Here is an 18274-nt window from a genome sequence, read left to right on the forward strand (position 1 = left end):
TTTACGTTTATGTGATTTATATTTCTTCCTGTTTCCTCCGAGTAATCTAAATAACCTCCTAGTGATTAAAAACAACGCTTGAGACGTTGTTATCGGTCCTCGGTAGTATAGTGGTGAGTATCCCCGCCTGTCACGCTGGAGTCCGGGGTTCGATTCCCCGCCGGGGAGTATGAGAATTTTCGTATACCCTTCATTTTAGAAGAAAATCGATTGAAACATATGTTTCTTGAAATTAAGTTCTTCGATGTTCACTGATAACATCGTCTATTCGTGTCAAGAAATGGTTATCGAACACTGCTGTTTTTGTTAAAGTATTTTATGTTATGAGTAAAAGTATTTAGAGTTCACTGTTCTTTTTTTTAATGAGAAAGAATGTATTTCACTCGTTCAATGTCCCATACGATATTGGTGTCCCTAACGTTCAGCAACACTCTTTATCTGTGAAGTACGTAATAATATTGATGAGCGTACATGTCATTCGTGCATTCTTTCTTGTCTTCCTCTGTGGAAAGCTTTTGTAGAATTTACGAAAACAAACGTTTCACTACTGTCGCATTGCCTAATAGCAATCGATGGTTTGGGGAATTTATAAAATTAATCTTTTTTTTTCGTTTAATGTGTTCCTAAATGTTAGAAAGTAGTTGTTACTGATGTTTTTGATAATACCTTTAATATGGCTAATAGGGCCCGGCATGGCCAAGCGTGATAAGGCGTGCGACTCGTAATCTGAGGGTCGCGGGTTCGCATCCCCTTCGCGCCAATCATGCTCGCCCTTTCAGCCGTGGGGGCGTTATAATGTAACGGTCAATCCCACTATTTCTTCGTAAAAGAGTAGCCCAAGATTTCGCGGTGGGTGGTGATGACTATCTGCCTTCCCTCTTGTCTTACAGTGCTAAATTAGGGACGGCTAGCACAGATAGCCCTCGAGTAGTTTTGTGCGAAATTCACATAGAAACAAACAAACATAAGGCTAATTTTGTAATCATGTGTATAAGAGTATTCGAAATTTTAATCAGTCATATAAATCGTAATGAGAAAAAAAGATTGTAAATGTTTCATTACGTGAAAAAATATAAGATCGATTTAAATAAACAAAAATAATAAATGTTCAACTGCACGTGATGGACGTCGAAGAAGATTTCTTTGACGACCGCCCTTGAAAAGACGTTTTTGCATAGGTATCGATAGAAAAATGTACGCGAGGGTGAAAAGGAAGCGAAAAGAGTCGAAAGTGTCTCCGTTGAAGAGAGGTAGAAAAACAAATTTTAATCGATAATCTTTTCTTGAAAACTATAATGATTCCAATGGAAATTTCAAGTGGAAATTGTGGTTTTATTTAGATGTTGGCGCATGATGCTGTATATATGTAAGTTTATGGAAGAAGTCTTGGGATGGTGGAAAATACTAGTGATCGAGAGACTTTCGAAGCATATAGAAACTATTGTGGAACATAAACACTAGAATCAGTTTATAATTAGGTGAGCTGAGAGAGTGCTAGCCATTAACCGAAGCCTCTCTTTGATTTTATACGATCGACATTCCGAGAAACTTCACAAATCACTTTATCTGTACGTTATTTGTAAAGGCATTGATGTTTAATTTCGTCGAAGTTTAAAGTGAAACGAAGTACTACTAGGTAATATAGTAATGCAATTGAAATGACATGGTCGAGTCGATATAAAGAGGTATATTTACGTTTATGTGATTTACACTTCTTCCTGTTTCCTCCGAGTAATCTAAATAAAATAATGATTAAAAACAACGCTTGAGAGGTTGTTATCGTATTTCGGCGCCTGTCGTGTGAAAGTGGGTTTTCTCGGGGTACTCCCGTTTCCCCCCACATCAAAATCTTCAGGCATTGGATTTCTAGATCCCAGCCCAGGCAACCTTTTTGACAGACCCAGAATCGGGCCGTTTGATTTGATCTGAACTTGAATGTATTACATTCATGTTCACATCTACCCAACTTTTTCTTTTTCGAGACAGGTCCCGACCTTTCCTTCTTTCCACTGCTACCTTTGCCTCCACCCAAAAGACCATTTAGTGAGACATTCCCCACCCAAAAAGTCAAGAATAATAACGATAATTAATTTATTAAAATAATAATAATAAAAAAAACCACCACTTAATCCTAATAACAATCCACGAAAGGGGACGAAGAGGAACTACAAAGTTCCTGAACACCCCAGTTGGAGAGAGAACTCTTCGGATTTCTCTCTCTCTAAACTGAACCCCTGCCACGTTAGTTTAGTTTAGTTTGTTATCGTTCCTCGGTAGTATAGTGGTGAGTATCCCCGCCTGTCACGCGGGAGACCGGGGTTCGATTCCCCGCCGGGGAGTACGTTAATTTTCTTATACCCTTCATTTTAGAAGAAAATCGATTGAAACATATGTTTCTTGAAATTAAGTTCTTCGATGTTCACTGATAACATCGTCTATTCGTGTCAAGAAATGGTTATCGGACACTTTTGTTTTTGTTAAAGTATTTTATGTTATGAGTAAAAGTATTTAGAGTTCACTGTTTTTTTTTTTAATGAGAAAGAATGTATTTCACTCGTTCAATGTCCCATACGATATTGGTGTCCCTAACGTTCAGCAACACTCTTTATCTGTGAAGTACGTAATAATATTGATGAGCGTACATGTCATTCGTGCATTCTTTCTTGTCTTCCTCTGTGGAAAGCTTTTGTAGAATTTACGAAAACAAACGTTTCACTACTGTCGCATTGCCTAATAGCAATCGATGGTTTGGGGAATTTATAAAATTAAGTGTGTTTTTTTTTTTCGTTTAATGTGTTCCTAAATGTTATAAAGTAATTGTTGAGGTCTATACTATGTAAAAACTACACTGACAAACACCACACCAACATTATTTTTAAAATACAATGTGATAACTGCCACGACTTCTGTATTGGAGAAACAAGTAGTAAAATGGAAACCAGATTCAAAGAACATAAAAAGTCATCTTCACACGTTTTCGAACTCTGCAAGTCCAATAAACACAACATAACCATAGAAAACACTCAAGTACTAAATAGAGAAACAAACATAAACAAACGCAAAATTAAAGAAGCCTTACTTATACAACTTAAACCCAAAATAAACCAATATAAAGGAACGCCTTTATACCTATATTAATATAATAAAAAAAATATAATTATATATTCAAACATCTAATACCGCCCTCTACATTTCGACACACAGTTACACAACCCCTTTCAAACATGTGGTCAGTTACCTCTTTTTTTGTGAACCTGACGATGACCGAAGAAGGTCGAAACGTTTTCGCTCTTCTATGTAAAATATTTTCCCAACCCAAACGAGCCGTTTTTGCATATAAAGTTGTTACTGATGTTTTTAATAATACCTTTAATATGTCTAATAGGGCCCGTTAAGGCCAAGCGTGATAAGGCGTGCGACTCTTAATCTGAGGGTCGCGGGTTCGCATCCCCTTCGCGTCAATCATGCTCGCTTTTTCAGCCGTGAAGGCGTTATAATGTGACGATCAATCCCACTATTCCTTCGTAAAAGAGTAGCCCAAGATTTCGCGGTGGGTGGTGATGACTAGCTGCCTTCCCTCTTGTCTTACAGTGCTAAATTATGGACGGCTAGCACAGATAGCCCTCGAGTAGTTTTGTGCGAAATTCACATAGAAACAAACGAACATATGGCTAATTTTGTAATCATGTGTATAAGAGTATTCTAAATTTTAATCAGTCATATAAATCGTAAAAAGATTTTAAATGTTTCATTACGTGAAAAATATAAGATCGATTTAAATAAACAAAAATAATAAATGTTCAACTGTACGTGATGGACGTCGAAGAAGATTTCTTTGACGACCGCCCTTGAAAAGACGTTTTTGCATAGGTATCGATAGAAAAATGTACGCGAGGGTGAAAAGGAAGCGAAAAGGGTCGAATGTGCCTCCGTTGAAAAGAGCTAGAAAAACAAATTCTAATCGATAATCTTTTGTTAAAAACTATAATGATTCCAATGGAAATTTCAAGTGGAAATTGTGGTTTGATTTAGATGTTGGTCATAGAGCGCATGATGCTTATATATATGTAAGTTTATATAAGAAGTCTTGGGATGGTGGAAAATACTAGTGATCGAGAGACTTTCGAAGCATATAGAAAGTATTGTGGAACGTAAACACTAGAATCAGTTTATAATTAGGTGAGCTGGTAGAGTGCTAGTCATTAACCGAAGCCTCTCTTTGATTTTATACGATCGACATTCCGAGAAACTTCACAAATCACTTTATCTGAAGGTTATTTGTAAAGACATTGATGTGTAATTTCGTCGAAGTTTAAAGTGAAACGAAGTACTACTAGGTAGTATAGTAAGGCAATTGAAATGACATGGTCGAGTCGATATAAAGAGGTATTTTTACGTTTATGTGATTTATACTTCTTCCTGTTTCCTCCGAGTAATCTAAATAACCTCCTAGTGATTAAAAACAACGCTTGAGACGTTGTTATCGGTCCTCGGTAGTATAGTGGTGAGTATCCCCGCCTGTCACGCGGGAGACCGGGGTTCGATTCCCCGCCGGGGAGTAAGTGAAATTTCGTATATCCTTCATTTTGGGAGAAAATCGATTGAAACATATGTTTCTTGAAATTTTGTCTGTCGTCTTCGATGTTCACTGATAACATCGTCTATTCGTGTCAAGAAATGGTTATCGGACACTGCTGTTTTTGTTAAAGTATTTTATGTTATGAGTAAAAGTATTTAGAGTTCACTGTTTTTTTTTTTAATGAGAAAGAATGTATTTCACTCGTTCAATGTCCCATACGATATTGGCGTCCCTAACGTTCAGCAACACTCTTTATCTGTGAAGTACGTAATAATATTGATGAGCGTACATGTCATTCGTGCATTCTTTCTTGTCTTCCTCTGTGGAAAGCTTTTGTAGAATTTACGAAAACAAACGTTTCACTACTGTCGCATTGCCTTATAGCAATCGATGGTTTGGGGAATTTATAAAATTAAGTGTTTTTTTTTTCGTTTAATGTGTTCCTAAATGTTATGAAGTAGTTGTTACTGATATTTTTGATAATACCTTTAATATGGCTAATAGGGCCCGGCATGGCCAAGCGTGATAAGGCGTGCGACTCGTAATCTGAGGGTCGCGGGTTCGCATCCCCTTCGCGCCAATCATGCTCGCCCTATCAGCCTTGGTGGCGTTATAATGTAACGGTCAATCCCACTATTTCTTCGTAAAAGAGTAGCCCAAGTGTTAAATTAGGGACGGCTAGCACAGATAGCCCTCGAGTAGTTTTGTGCGAAATTCACATAGAAACAAACAAACATAAGGCTAATTTTGTAATCATGTGTATAAGAGTATTCGAAATTTTAATCAGTCATATAAATCGTAATGAGAAAAAAAGATTGTAAATGTTTCATTACGTGAAAAAATATAAGATCGATTTAAATAAACAAATATAATAAATGTTCAACTGTACGTGATGGACGTCGAAGAAGATTTCTTTGACGACCGCCCTTGAAAAGACGTTTTTGCATAGGTATCGATAGAAAAATGTACGCGAGGGTGAAAAGGAAGCGAAAAGTGTCGAAAGTGCCTCCTTTGAAGAGAGCTAGAAAAACAAATTCTAATCGATAATCTTTTCTTGAAAACTATAATGATTCCAATGGAAATTTCAAGTGGAAATTGTGGTTTTATTTTGATGTTGGTCATAGAGCGCATGATGCTATATATATGTAAGTTTATAGAAGAAGTCTTGGGATGGTGGAAAATACTAGTGATCGAGAGACTTTCGAAGCATATAGAAACTATTGTGGAACATAAACACTAGAATCAGTTTATAATTAGGTGAGCTGAGAGAGTGCTAGCCATTAACCGAAGCCTCTCTTTGATTTTATACGATCGACATTCCGAGAAACTTCACAAATCACTTTATCTGTACGTTATTTGTAAAGGCATTGATGTGTAATTTCGTCGAAGTTTAAAGTGAAACGAAGTACTACTAGGTAATATAGTAATGCAATTGAAATGACATGGTCGAGTCGATATAAAGAGGTATTTTTACGTTTGTGTGATTTATACTTCTTCCTGTTTCCTCCGAGTAATCTAAATAACCTAGTGATTAACAACAACGCTTGAGAGGTTGTTATCGGTCTTCGGTAGTATAGTGGTGAGTATCCACTCGGAAGACCGGGTTTCGATTCCCCGCCGGAGAGTACGTTAATTTTCTTATACCCTTCATTTTAGAAGAAAATCGATTGAAACATATGTTTCTTGAAATTTTGTCTGTCGTCTTCGATGTTCACTGATAACATCGTCTATTCGTGTCAAGAAATGGTTATCGGACACTGCTGTTTTTGTTAAAGTATTTTATGTTATGAGTAAAAGTATTTAGAGTTCACTGTTTTTTTTTTTAATGAGAAAGAATGTATTTCACTCGTTCAATGTCCCATACGATATTGGCGTCCCTAACGTTCAGCAACACTCTTTATCTGTGAAGTACGTAATAATATTGATGAGCGTACATGTCATTCGTGCATTCTTTCTTGTCTTCCTCTGTGGAAAGCTTTTGTAGAATTTACGAAAACAAACGTTTCACTACTGTCGCATTGCCTTATAGCAATCGATGGTTTGGGGAATTTATAAAATTAAGTGTTTTTTTTTTCGTTTAATATGTTCCTAAATGTTATGAAGTAGTTGTTACTGATGTTTTTGATAATACCTTTAATATGGCTAATAGGGCCCGGCATGGCCAAGCGTGATAAGGCGTGCGACTCGTAATCTGAGGGTCGCGGGTTCGCATCCCCTTCGCGCCAATCATGCTCGCCCTATCAGCCGTGGTGGCGTTATAATGTAACTGTCAATCCCACTATTTCTTCGTAAAAGAGTAGCCCAAGATTTCGCGGTGGGTGGTGATGACTATCTGCCTTCCCTCTTGTCTTGCCGTGCTAAATTAGGGACGGCTAGCACAGATAGCCCTCGAGTAGTTTTGTGCGAAATTCACATAGAAACAAACAAACATAAGGCTAATTTTGTAATCATGTGTATAAGAGTATTCGAAATTTTAATCAGTCATATAAATCGTAATGAGAAAAAAAGATTGTAAATGTTTCATTACGTGAAAAAATATAAGATCGATTTAAATAAACAAATATAATAAATGTTCAACTGTACGTGATGGACGTCGAAGAAGATTTCTTTGACGACCGCCCTTGAAAAGACGTTTTTGCATAGGTATCGATAGAAAAATGTACGCGAGGGCGAAAAGAAAGCGAAAAGAGTCGAAAAGGCCTCCGTTGAAGAGAGCTAGAAAAACAAATTCTAATCGATAATCTTTTCTTGAAAACTATAATGATTCCAATGGAAATTTCAAGTGGAAATTGCGGTTTTATTTAGATGTTGGCGCATGATGCTAAAAATATGTAAGTTTATAGAAGAAGTCTTGGGATGGTGGAAAATACCAGTGATCGAGAGACTTTCGAAGCATATAGAAACTATTGTGGAACATAAACACTAGAATCAGTTTATAATTAGGTGAGCTGGTAGAGTGCTAGTCATTAACCGAAGCCTCTCTTTGATTTTATACGATCGACATTCCGAGAAACTTCACAAATCACTTTATCTGTACGTTATTTGTAAAGGCATTGATGTGTAATTTCGTCGAAGTTTAAAGTGAAACGAAGTATTACTAGTTAATATAGTAATGCAATTAAAATGACATGGTCGAGTCGATATAAAGAGGTATTTTTACGTTTGTGTGATTTATACTTCTTCCTATTTCCTCCGAGTAATGTAAATAACCTAGTGATTAAAAACAACGCTTGACACGTTGTTATCGGTCCTCGGTAGTATAGTGGTGAGTATCTTCGCCTGTCACGCGGGAGACCGGGGTTCGATTCCCCGCCGGGGAGTACGTGAAATTTCTTATACCCTTCATTTTAGAAGAAAATCGATTGAAACATATGTTTCTTGAAATTAAGTTCTTCGATGTTCACTGATAACATCGTCTATTCGTGTCAAGAAATGGTTATCGAACACTGCTGTTTTTGTTAAAGTATTTTATGTTATGAGTAAAAGTATTTAGAGTTCACTGTTATTTTTTTAATGAGAAAGAATGTATTTCACTCGTTTAATGTCCCATACGATATTTGTGTCCTTAACGTTCAGCAACACTCTTTATCTGTGAAGTACGTAATAATATTGATGAGCGTACATGTCATTCGTGCATTCTTTCTTGTCTTCCTCTGTGGAAAGCTTTTGTAGAATTTACGAAAACAAACGTTTCACTACTGTCGCATCGCCAAATAGCAATCGATGGTTTGGGGAATTTATAAAATTAAGTGTTTTTTTTCGTTTAATGTGTTCCTAAATGTTATAAAGTAGTTGTTACTGATGTTTTTGATAATACCTTTAATATGGCTAATAGGGCCCGGCATGGCCAAGCGTGATAAGGCGTGCGACTCGTATTCTGAGGGTCGCGGGTTCGCATCCCCATCGCTCCAATCATGCTCGCCCTTTCAGCCGTGGGTGCGTTATAATGTGACGGTCAATCCCACTATTCGTTGATAAAAGAATAGCCCAACAGTTGGCGGTGGGTGGTGATGTCTAGCTGCTTTCCCTCTAGTCTTACACTTATAAATTAGGGACGTCTAGCGCAGACAGCCCTTGAGTAGCTTTGCGCGAAATTCAAAAACAAACAAAAAACAAATAAACTTTATAGCTAACTAGCGTAACTAGTTCTTTCGATGATAAAAAAAAATATTTTTAGACATCCCTTTTGTTCACGAAGTTGTGTTTTCAAACGGCTAAGTTTATTCATACGATTTTTGCTATCAACTGGAAATTTTACATCAAATTCGTTGTGAAAATTGTTAAAGTGTTGTTTAAGGTTATATACTTTATCATACCTAAAAACTTTATTACACAAAAGGCACAATGGCTTATTATTTACTTCAATCACTACAAATTTCATATCCCAGCTTTCATTAAATTCTCGTTTCACATTTTTCCAATCGCGCGCCATTCTCTTTTCGGCAGTAATGCCTGAATCAATTAAATTGTCTTTGTTTTCTGAGTGTTCATTATCATCTGTAATCTTTAGTTTTCGAACTATCCACTTATCTATATTAAGGGTTTAAAAACAAAATATATTTAAACACTTGAAAGTTGCACAATAAAAATATGTTTGCAAGCGCATGCAAAAAACGCGTGGCCCGGTAGGTGGATTAAGGCATTCGACTCGTAATCTGAGGGTCACGGGTTCGAATTCCCGTCGCACCAAACATGCTTGCCCTTTCAGCTGTGGGGACATTATAATGTAACGGTCAATCCAACTCTTCGTTGGTAAAAGGGTACCCCAAGAGTTGGCGGTGGGTAGTGATGACTAACTGTTTTCCCTCTAGTATTACACTGCTAAATTAGGGACGGCTAGCGCAGCTAGCCCTCGAGTAGCTATGCGCGAAATTCAAAACAAACAAACAAACTTAAGAAATTTCTTGTAAGCCAGTGCCATCAGTTGTGTTTAAATTAGGCTAGGTAAACATTACGAGTTATGTGTATGTGTTTCTTTATAGCAAAGCCACAACGGGCTATCTACTGTATCCACCAAGGAAAAATCTAGCCCATACTTTTAGCGTTGTAAATCCATAGACTTATCCCTGTCCCAACAGAGGACTTGTAAGCATCACAGTAAGACTGAATATAAATACTGTTCTTTAGTGGCTTATTATGTCTTCCCAATGTGGACTAATTGCAGCTTATAAGAATAATTCCTTTACTACTAATGCTATTGGATGCTACTCTTAACGTTAGCCGTAACTCCGAGAGAGACTCCTTTAACATCAATAAGCTTGATTCACAACGAATTCCTAACCATTCAACATTATAATGTCGCTGGTGGAACTTTGTCACAGCTCTTTCGAGGAAGAATATTGATATGGTGATATTAGTAGATTATATATAACCACAGGACACAATATTTCAAAAAGGGAGCCTTAAATGTACTTTAAATATTTGTAAAATCTTGCAAGGCTGACCAATTAGGATAGCATGATATATGAAACCATACCCAAGATAATTTTGATTTTGGAGCAATGTCGTCGTCTGCAAATAAAGGCTGTAATTACAAAAGAGAACCCTCTGGCCAAAATATATACTATAATTAATAAACAATTATCCGAAAGTTCATAAACTTTCAGCCACGTCACGATACTAAGAACTGTTTTCATGAGAATGGCTTAGAAACTGGATACACATTAATTCTATACTGTCACATACATAAGTGTCAATTATTTTCATGTAGCTCAATGAATTTATATTTTTTTGGTAGGCTTAAGTTCTGTCTTAAAAGTTAACGTCCAGGTGCTCTGTACGGTATATATAAAATTTATCAAGATTGCGACCTGAGGTCAACCTTCCATTCTTTGCAGAATTCTGTTATAATGTTAAATTGTGGTGCTGGAAAATAGCGTGTAATCTCGATATCAGACTGAAGACATCGTACGAGGGGGAAATTACGTGAAAGATTGGCAATGATCTGGAACATTCTTTTTAAGGACAATCAAGCACAAGAAAATCGAACATTTTTGAAATTTAGACCAGTCGTCTTTAGAGATGAATTGGGAAATATCAGGTATTAAAGTGTGAAAGCTAGTGAAATAATCTTCAGTTATAAATGTCTCTGGTATCAAACTCCGGTAACATGGAAGTGTTTAGGTTGTTTTCAATGCAGAGGCGTCGCTAAGGGCTTAAAAGATTCGGGGCTCGGGTCTATAGGCGTGGGAATTCTTGGCATTTCAGAATAATATTTATCATTGTTTTCTATTTTCATTTTTTAAGACACCAGCTGAAGGTTTGGGGCATAAGCCCAGTGTGCCAGTGCCTTGTAATGCCTTAGGTTCTTCACAAATGTTTCAGATGTGACAGTGATTTCTATTTTCGAAAAATTAGGTATAAGAAGTAAGAGCAGAGTATAATTAGCGGAAGAGAGGGGTAAGAAAAATAATTAGAGAAATGGCGAGAAAGAAGAGTTTCAAATATAATGTGGAAAATATAATGTATTGAAAAGTGTTTACAGTAAGAAAAATTATGAATGAATATTAGAAAAACACAGTTAATAAAATTAAGTAAATATGTAAAATGGATATTTACTAAGTAGAAATAAAACGAAAAATACCTGTTACTTAGTATCTGAGAATAAAAGAATTTAAATTCAGTTTCACCTAGAAATAATTTAAGATTGAAGAAAGTGCTTCTAAAATTAAAGTGAAACAATAGGAACAAACAGTATTTATAGAGACAATTCAATAGGCATCTGTCATTCTACTTTAGTTCTTTACTCAGTTTCAGCACTTAAGAGAATAGTGTCACTTGTACTATAGCCAATCTTTTTGAAATGTTGAGCAAAATTAGAGTATTTTTTTCTGAATTTCTAAAATACTTGTTTATTTAAACATCATTTAAGAATCACTAAAGTTTGTTTAACATATTAGTGGTTACATTTTGACGTTTTATGAAAGGTGTTGTGCAAGTAAACTTTAGTGATTTTAAACTGCTTTTATTGTATTTGGTGGAAAAGGTGTCAATATACAGTCTTGACCAAAATGTTTGCATACTGATGTTATTGTTTACATGCCCGAAATAGCTTTTGAGTAAATGTCTAAGTAGTTTGTTTATTTCTAATTAAGCACAAAGCTACACAATGGACTACTTGTGCTCTGCCCACCATGGGTATTGGAAAGTAGTTTCTAGCACTGTAAGTCTGCAGACGTACCGCTGTGCCACTGGAGGGGGTACTCAGTAGTGACAAAAAAGGTAGCATGTGGTTAGAACAACATCTACAAGTTGTTAATTTTGATCAGTATAAGATGTTTTGAAAATTTGTTCGTCAAAACACATAAACACCTGATTTGCATAAAATGATATGCTTTTGCTATAATCTTTTTCAAAACAGATCAACTCTTTATTCGAACAGTTTCTCTGTACTTGGTATAGAGCCATGTCTTGTCACAAATTATATGGCGTCAAAGTTACTGGCAGAGATAATCGTGTTTTGATCAGGTTAATACATTAAGGTTGAAAAAACCTTGCAACACCTTTCGACAGGAATGACATGAACACATTCATTCCAGAATATGTAGAGAAACAGTGAAACAAGATAGGTAAAACAAGGTTATTTTGCAAGAGGGAGTTATCTGCAAAGTGATACTTATCATAATTCACCATCACTGTGTTACTTGGGCAGGACAGCACTACGACATACAGTTAGGACACTGACGAAATCTCATCTCTTCAGATGAATCCTGTTTCCGGTTTGTTAAAGCTGGTGGTGCGATTTGTGTTTTCCATTTGCCTGGTGAACAGAGGAGAGAAGACTGTCTTTCCTACAAATTAAGAATTAAAATAAATTTCTCAGTACTCGGTGTTCTGATGGACCAGTTTGTGTGTATGTTTTTTACAGCAAAACTTTATCGAGGTGTCTGCTGTGTCTACTGAGTAGAATCGAAATCCTGGTTTTTAATGTTGTAAATCAATAGATCTATCATTGTCTCACCGTAAGATGAACCAATCTGTCCCTGACTCAAGTGCATAGCTTTTTAAGCAAATGAATAATTTCTATGCAAGTCTGAGAGATGTGTGAATTTGGTGAATACCATGGTAATTAGCTTAGACTGCGCCTCCCCATGGCGCAGCGTTATATCTGCGAACTTACACCGTTACAAACCGAGTTTCGATACACGTGGTTGGCTTTCTATAGATTTGTGCTTAATTACAAATAAACTAATGCAGACTTCTTTGAAAGAAAAATGCGACATATTCTGCAATTACATTTGATATTGAAGAATAATATGTCTGGTTTATTTGTTAACTTAAATATTATAAGCGAGTAATCTTTCACTGCGAAAAGAACAACTTTTTGTGATGGTAAGCTTCAGCACAAGTAGCAAGATATAGAATGAACCAATTATTTCTATCGAACCCCGGTTTCTAGCAGTATGAGTCCGCAGACATGCCACTCTGTCACGGGGGGCGTTTGAAAGGGAATATTTTGCAGTTATAGCAATCACAATACTCGTGAATTTTGTAACTTTTTTAGTAAAGCAAAATCGTGATTATTGGTTCATTCAGAATGAATAAAACATGGTCTATTTATTTATTTTTATAAGTAATTTTGATTAAGAAATGAGTTTGGTTTAGATTATTAAAATATTTCCGAGCTTTGTAGACATTAATGAGTATTTTATTATTTTTGAAAAGGTAATACTTATTTGAAACATTTTGGTTAACTACATTTATTTGTGGTATTATGGCATAACGTTTCTGTTGGCTATATTAATGTGATACTTGATTTATTTGTCAAATCAAATATTACTTTATTTATGTATCTAGATTTTATTTTGCTATGTTAAAGGGGCAAGTCATTATATTGTTCAAGAAACAAGTTATAAAAGCTTTAAAGGTGAATTTAACAGAAAAAAGAAACTTTGCAGTCAAAAGAACTACCCATACTGATTAATTTTGCAGGTTCACATTCTTTATAAAAAATATGTGCTAATGAATGAAACATAGAACTTGGTGCAGAAAGAGCCCTTTCCCAGCGGCAATCCGAACGTTTTAGTTTTTACGTTTGCCGCTAGAAAAGTACTGTGGCGTAATAGTTGCCAATCAAACCACCAACGCCGGCGAGTGAATGTAAATAAACATGGCCAGTGCATACGGAGAAACAGAGGCGGAGTCTGTTTTGAGTTTGTGTTCTGAACAGTGTCGAGTAGCACCATATCAATTCGAACCTACTTTGAACGAACCTAGAACAGTTACTTTTGACACAGATTTGACAAGTTCTAGTCAGAATCAGCACCTTCATCATCACACATATGAACATCATCAGTACCATCAGCATCTGTCACTTGTAATACAGAGGACTTCTTAGCACCAGGTGATGATTCTACAAAAATCAGTGAAAGAATTACATGTATATGAACAACGTACTGTTTATCAACAATCGTTTATAATAAATAATCAAAATAATATTAACAAGACTAATCTGACTATTGAATATTGTTAAATCATGAATAAAAAGGTCATATTGATATTCAAACTAACTTACCAGTATCACAAGCAAAATCTATTGTAGGAAGATTTTCTGTCTGGGTTGCTTTGCTACAGTCTTCAAGCCAGATAGTAATACTTGTACACCTCTGGAAACAGAATACCAGCCAGTCTGTGACCCTCTTGGAATACTTGGGATAGGCTAAAACAATAGGTTTATATTTAGGTATTGAAATAATAACATTCTTTCACGGTTAGATTCAAATTAATGTAAAAAAATTATACATCAATTATTGCAACTTATGAATGTTTAATCTAACAATCATGATCTACTTACAATAGTCTGAACAGACACACTCTGAAATGAGTCAGCTCTAGAGTCTTGGCAGTCATCATCAGGGGTGGGCTGAATCACAACTTCCTCTACAGAAGTAGGCACTGTGTCATCAGCACTTTCCTCTTAAAGCTGAAGATATAAGATTATATATTAAAACAACATGCTTTATGAGGTTTATGAGATTTACACTTAATATGACAATGTCAAAATACTGTATTAAGATTAATTTTATTATGATGAGTTATGGAAATATGTTATGGAGTTTATATTTGATTTTTTACAAGTCTACAATTTTTGTTTTAAATACATAACATGTACTTGATTACTTCAACATGTTCAACACATAGTCTGATTTCAATTTATCTTGAAATGTTAAATTTGAAAAATGGGATTCTTCAAACTTTTCCATATTTAAAAATGATAAAAAAACATGTACAGAATGATCTACCAGCTTTTAAACTTGGAATATACCCTATTTGGGATGTAAAAAAAATAGCTTTTAAACTTGGAATATACCCTATTTGGGATAGATTTGTCCACTGTTTAGACTAGGAAATCAATGTTTCACTGACTTTTAGGTGCCACAAATGCAAAACACGCTCATGAATGTGAAATGTGTATGTCTAGTTACATTCTTCAAACACTTGTACTTTTTAAATTATTATATATTATACTAGATATTGTTTATCACTTTATACTGTACACATACCTTTAAGTTTGTTCTTTTCGTGATGGCAAGGGATGGCTTCAGAGGGGTGGAACCTGTATGCAGCAGGCTGAGATCAGTCCTCAGCTCTACACGAGTAATGATGGTGGGAACGATCCTCTCTACTGCCGATGGTTTTTCAGTCTCAACCTGTCTGGCTTGAAACCCATGGAATCCAAAACAGTGGGATCCGACACAAAACATGAGCGTTCAAAGTGACCTTGACAAAGCTTTGCACGGTGTGAAGGTGTCCAGTTCCTCCTATCGACCATCCGCACCCATTGTCGCCACCTTGCCGGTTCCTTCTCCTCGCACGAAAACGAAAAGAAGCTTTTGCCCGATGCCTAACCGTTTTTACAACCATAAGCAACGCAGTATACCATGTTATCATAAAACAAACATAAAGTAGCAATATCAAGAAAAAAATAGTCTCACAAAGTATTTAATCCGAAAATAGCACCGATAGATTTATATAAAACACCAGCACTGAAAGGAACAAAATGGTCGGCGAGCAACGAAGCGTGTTTGGCAACACAGTCTGGATGTTGTCAAAGAATGTTGTGTTGTTAATAACCGCTGTATGTGCAAACGTCTCACAAAAGCTTGGTAGAATGGACAAAACAAACACACGTGATTGGAGTAACAAGTTCCTGCATTAGAGGGATAAGTACATTCACAATTCCTACTGCAATGAGTAGCATGTATGCTACACCTGGATAAGTGAATTTTTTTATAGAAAATTTCAGACTGTGACTTGATTAGCTGAGCCATTTAAACCTACATTGCTAAATATACCTCTGTCCTATCAAAGGGTAAATCGATGTAGAGTGTTCAACCTTCGATTATGCTATAAATAGCAATGATTTTTGAGCATTGGATGTTGTGTTTTGACAATTATTATGATTCTTGACACTTTGTCATCCAAGACCGTAAATGAGAATTTTCTGTTATTTATTTCAGAATAAAAGGAACAGGTCAGAATACTCATCATTCTGGAGATTTTAAACTTTTAGACTACAGGGTTAAGGCCACTGAAATAATGCTATTTTCTTTTAACTCTATAAGCTGCTTATCCTGTCACTCACTATAACTGTTGTTTGTAGTGTTATCATATTCACTAATTTCCCTTGGGTAGGATCCACAGAATAATTGAAAATTTGACAGGAAATGTTTTGTCGTATGAAATCTAAATCTTATTACTTCTGACTGCATTTAATGGGAAAGAGACTGGACACAATGTGCAATGGAGTGAAGCAATCCTTTTTTAAAAATAACTCTGTGATTTTATTCACTGCACCTTTACTGGAAGTTTGAGAACTTTCAATGTATAAAATATCTCAATGTGAAAAACAGTTACAGACTTAAAAACACAACATTATACATGTAATGCCATTCTTTTCCATGGCATGTGTGCTACTGACGTTATTGTTTGCCATTCACATAATTATCTCAAAATATCACAGAACAGACCAATGGAAAAGATAAACGTCTTTGCTCACATAGTGCCACTTACGTTGCTGAGATTTCTCTCAGAAGAGAGTATATGTACTTGACCAAAGTTCAATGTTAAACTTCCATAGTTTATCTTCGTAAAAAATTTAAGACGAGCATATGATCGAATGAAAAAGTATAAAAAACCCTTGGATATTTCCATACTGCTTTCTTAAACCATGACTTTCTCATGAGCTCTAACAGTCATGCACCTGTCATTTGAGAAACAAAGATAGATCATGTACCATTGTCACAGTTATTATTAATTCTGGTTAAAAGAATTTGACTTTCCAGGATGGATTTGTTTGTTTTTTAATTTTGCGCAAAGTTACACGAGGGTTATTTGCGCTTTCCGTCTTAAATTCAAGAAACATATGTTTCATTCGATTTTCGTCTGAAATGATGGGTATAAGAAAATTCACGTACTCCCCGGCGGGGAATCGAACCCCGGTCTACCGCGTGACAGGCGGGGATACTCACCACTATACCACCGAGGACCGATAACAAGCTCTCAAGCGTTGTTCTTAATCACTATGAGGTTATTTAGATTACTCGGAGGAAACAAGAAGAAGTATAAATCACATAAACGTAAAAATACCTCTTTATATCGACTCGACCATGTCATTTCAATTGCCTTACTATACTACCTAGTAGTGCTTCGTTTCACTTTAAACTTCGACGAAATTACACATCAATGCCTTTACAAATAACCTACAGATAAAGTCATTTGTGAAGTTTCTCGGAATGTCGATCGTATAAAATCAAAGAGAGGCTTCGGTTAATGACTAGCACTCTACCAGCTCACCTAATTATAAACTGATTCTAGAGTTTACGTTCCACAATAGTTTCTATATGCTTCGAAAGTCTCTCGATCACTAGTATTTTCCACAATCCCAAGACTTCTTACACAAACTTACATATATATAAGCATCATGCGCTCTATGACCAACATCTAAATCAAACCACAATTTCCACTTGAAATTTCCATTGGAATCATTATAGTTTTCAAGAAAAGATTATCGATTAGAATTTGTTTTTCTAGCTCTCTTCAACGGAGGCACATTCGACCCTTTTCGCTTCCTTTTCACCCTCGCGTACATTTTTCTATCGATACCTATGCAAAAACGTCTTTTCAAGGGCGGTCGTCAAAAAAATCTTCTTAGACGTCCATCACGTACAGTTAAACATTTATTATTTTTGTTTATTTAAATCGATCTTATATTTTTTCACGTAATGAAACATTTAAAATCTTTTTACGATTTATATGACTGATTAAAATTTCGAATACTCTTATACACATGATTACAAAATTAGCCATATGTTCGTTTGTTTCTATGTGAATTTCGCACAAAACTACTCGAGGGCTATCTGTGCTAGCCGTCCATAATTTAGCACTGTAAGACAAGAGGGAAGGCAGCTGGTCATCACCACCCACCGCGAAATCTTGGGCTACTCTTTTACGAAGGAATAGTGGGATTGACCGTCACATTATAACGCCTTCACGGCTGAAAAAGCGAGCATGATCGACGCGAAGGGAATGCGAACCCGCGACTCTCAGATTACGAGTCGCACGCCTTATCACGCTTGGCCATGCCGGGCCCTATTAGCCATATTAAAGGTATTATTAAAAACATCAGTAACAACTTTATATGCAAAAACGGCTCGTTTGGGTCGGGAAAATATTTTACATAGAAGAGCGAACAAC

The 18274-nt window shown here is 36.0% G+C and overlaps 1 long non-coding RNA gene and 5 other non-coding genes across 6 annotated transcripts; 4 read left to right on the forward strand and 2 right to left on the reverse strand.

Moving 5' to 3' along the window:
- The first annotated feature begins 96 nt into the window (after positions 1 to 96).
- TRNAD-GUC (transfer RNA aspartic acid (anticodon GUC)) lies at positions 97 to 168 on the forward strand. Its single transcript has one exon. It is a non-coding gene; the product is annotated as a tRNA-Asp (tRNA).
- A 2099-nt stretch (positions 169 to 2267) lies between these two features.
- TRNAD-GUC (transfer RNA aspartic acid (anticodon GUC)) lies at positions 2268 to 2339 on the forward strand. Its single transcript has one exon. It is a non-coding gene; the product is annotated as a tRNA-Asp (tRNA).
- Positions 2340 to 4487: 2148 nt separating this feature from the next.
- On the forward strand, positions 4488 to 4559 carry TRNAD-GUC (transfer RNA aspartic acid (anticodon GUC)). Its single transcript has one exon. It is a non-coding gene; the product is annotated as a tRNA-Asp (tRNA).
- A 3268-nt stretch (positions 4560 to 7827) lies between these two features.
- On the forward strand, positions 7828 to 7899 carry TRNAD-GUC (transfer RNA aspartic acid (anticodon GUC)). Its single transcript has one exon. It is a non-coding gene; the product is annotated as a tRNA-Asp (tRNA).
- Positions 7900 to 13513: 5614 nt separating this feature from the next.
- LOC143227204 (uncharacterized) lies at positions 13514 to 15687 on the reverse strand. Its single transcript, XR_013014933.1, has 4 exons — positions 15082 to 15687; positions 14373 to 14501; positions 14094 to 14237; positions 13514 to 13931 (listed from the first exon to the last, which is right to left on the reverse strand). It is a non-coding gene; the product is annotated as an uncharacterized LOC143227204 (long non-coding RNA).
- Positions 15688 to 16994: 1307 nt separating this feature from the next.
- Positions 16995 to 17066, reverse strand: TRNAD-GUC (transfer RNA aspartic acid (anticodon GUC)). Its single transcript has one exon. It is a non-coding gene; the product is annotated as a tRNA-Asp (tRNA).
- Between the last annotated feature and the right edge of the window lie 1208 nt (positions 17067 to 18274).

Source organism: Tachypleus tridentatus, chromosome 9, assembly GCF_004210375.1.
Source record: "Tachypleus tridentatus isolate NWPU-2018 chromosome 9, ASM421037v1, whole genome shotgun sequence".
Lineage (NCBI taxonomy): Eukaryota > Metazoa > Arthropoda > Merostomata > Xiphosura > Limulidae > Tachypleus > Tachypleus tridentatus.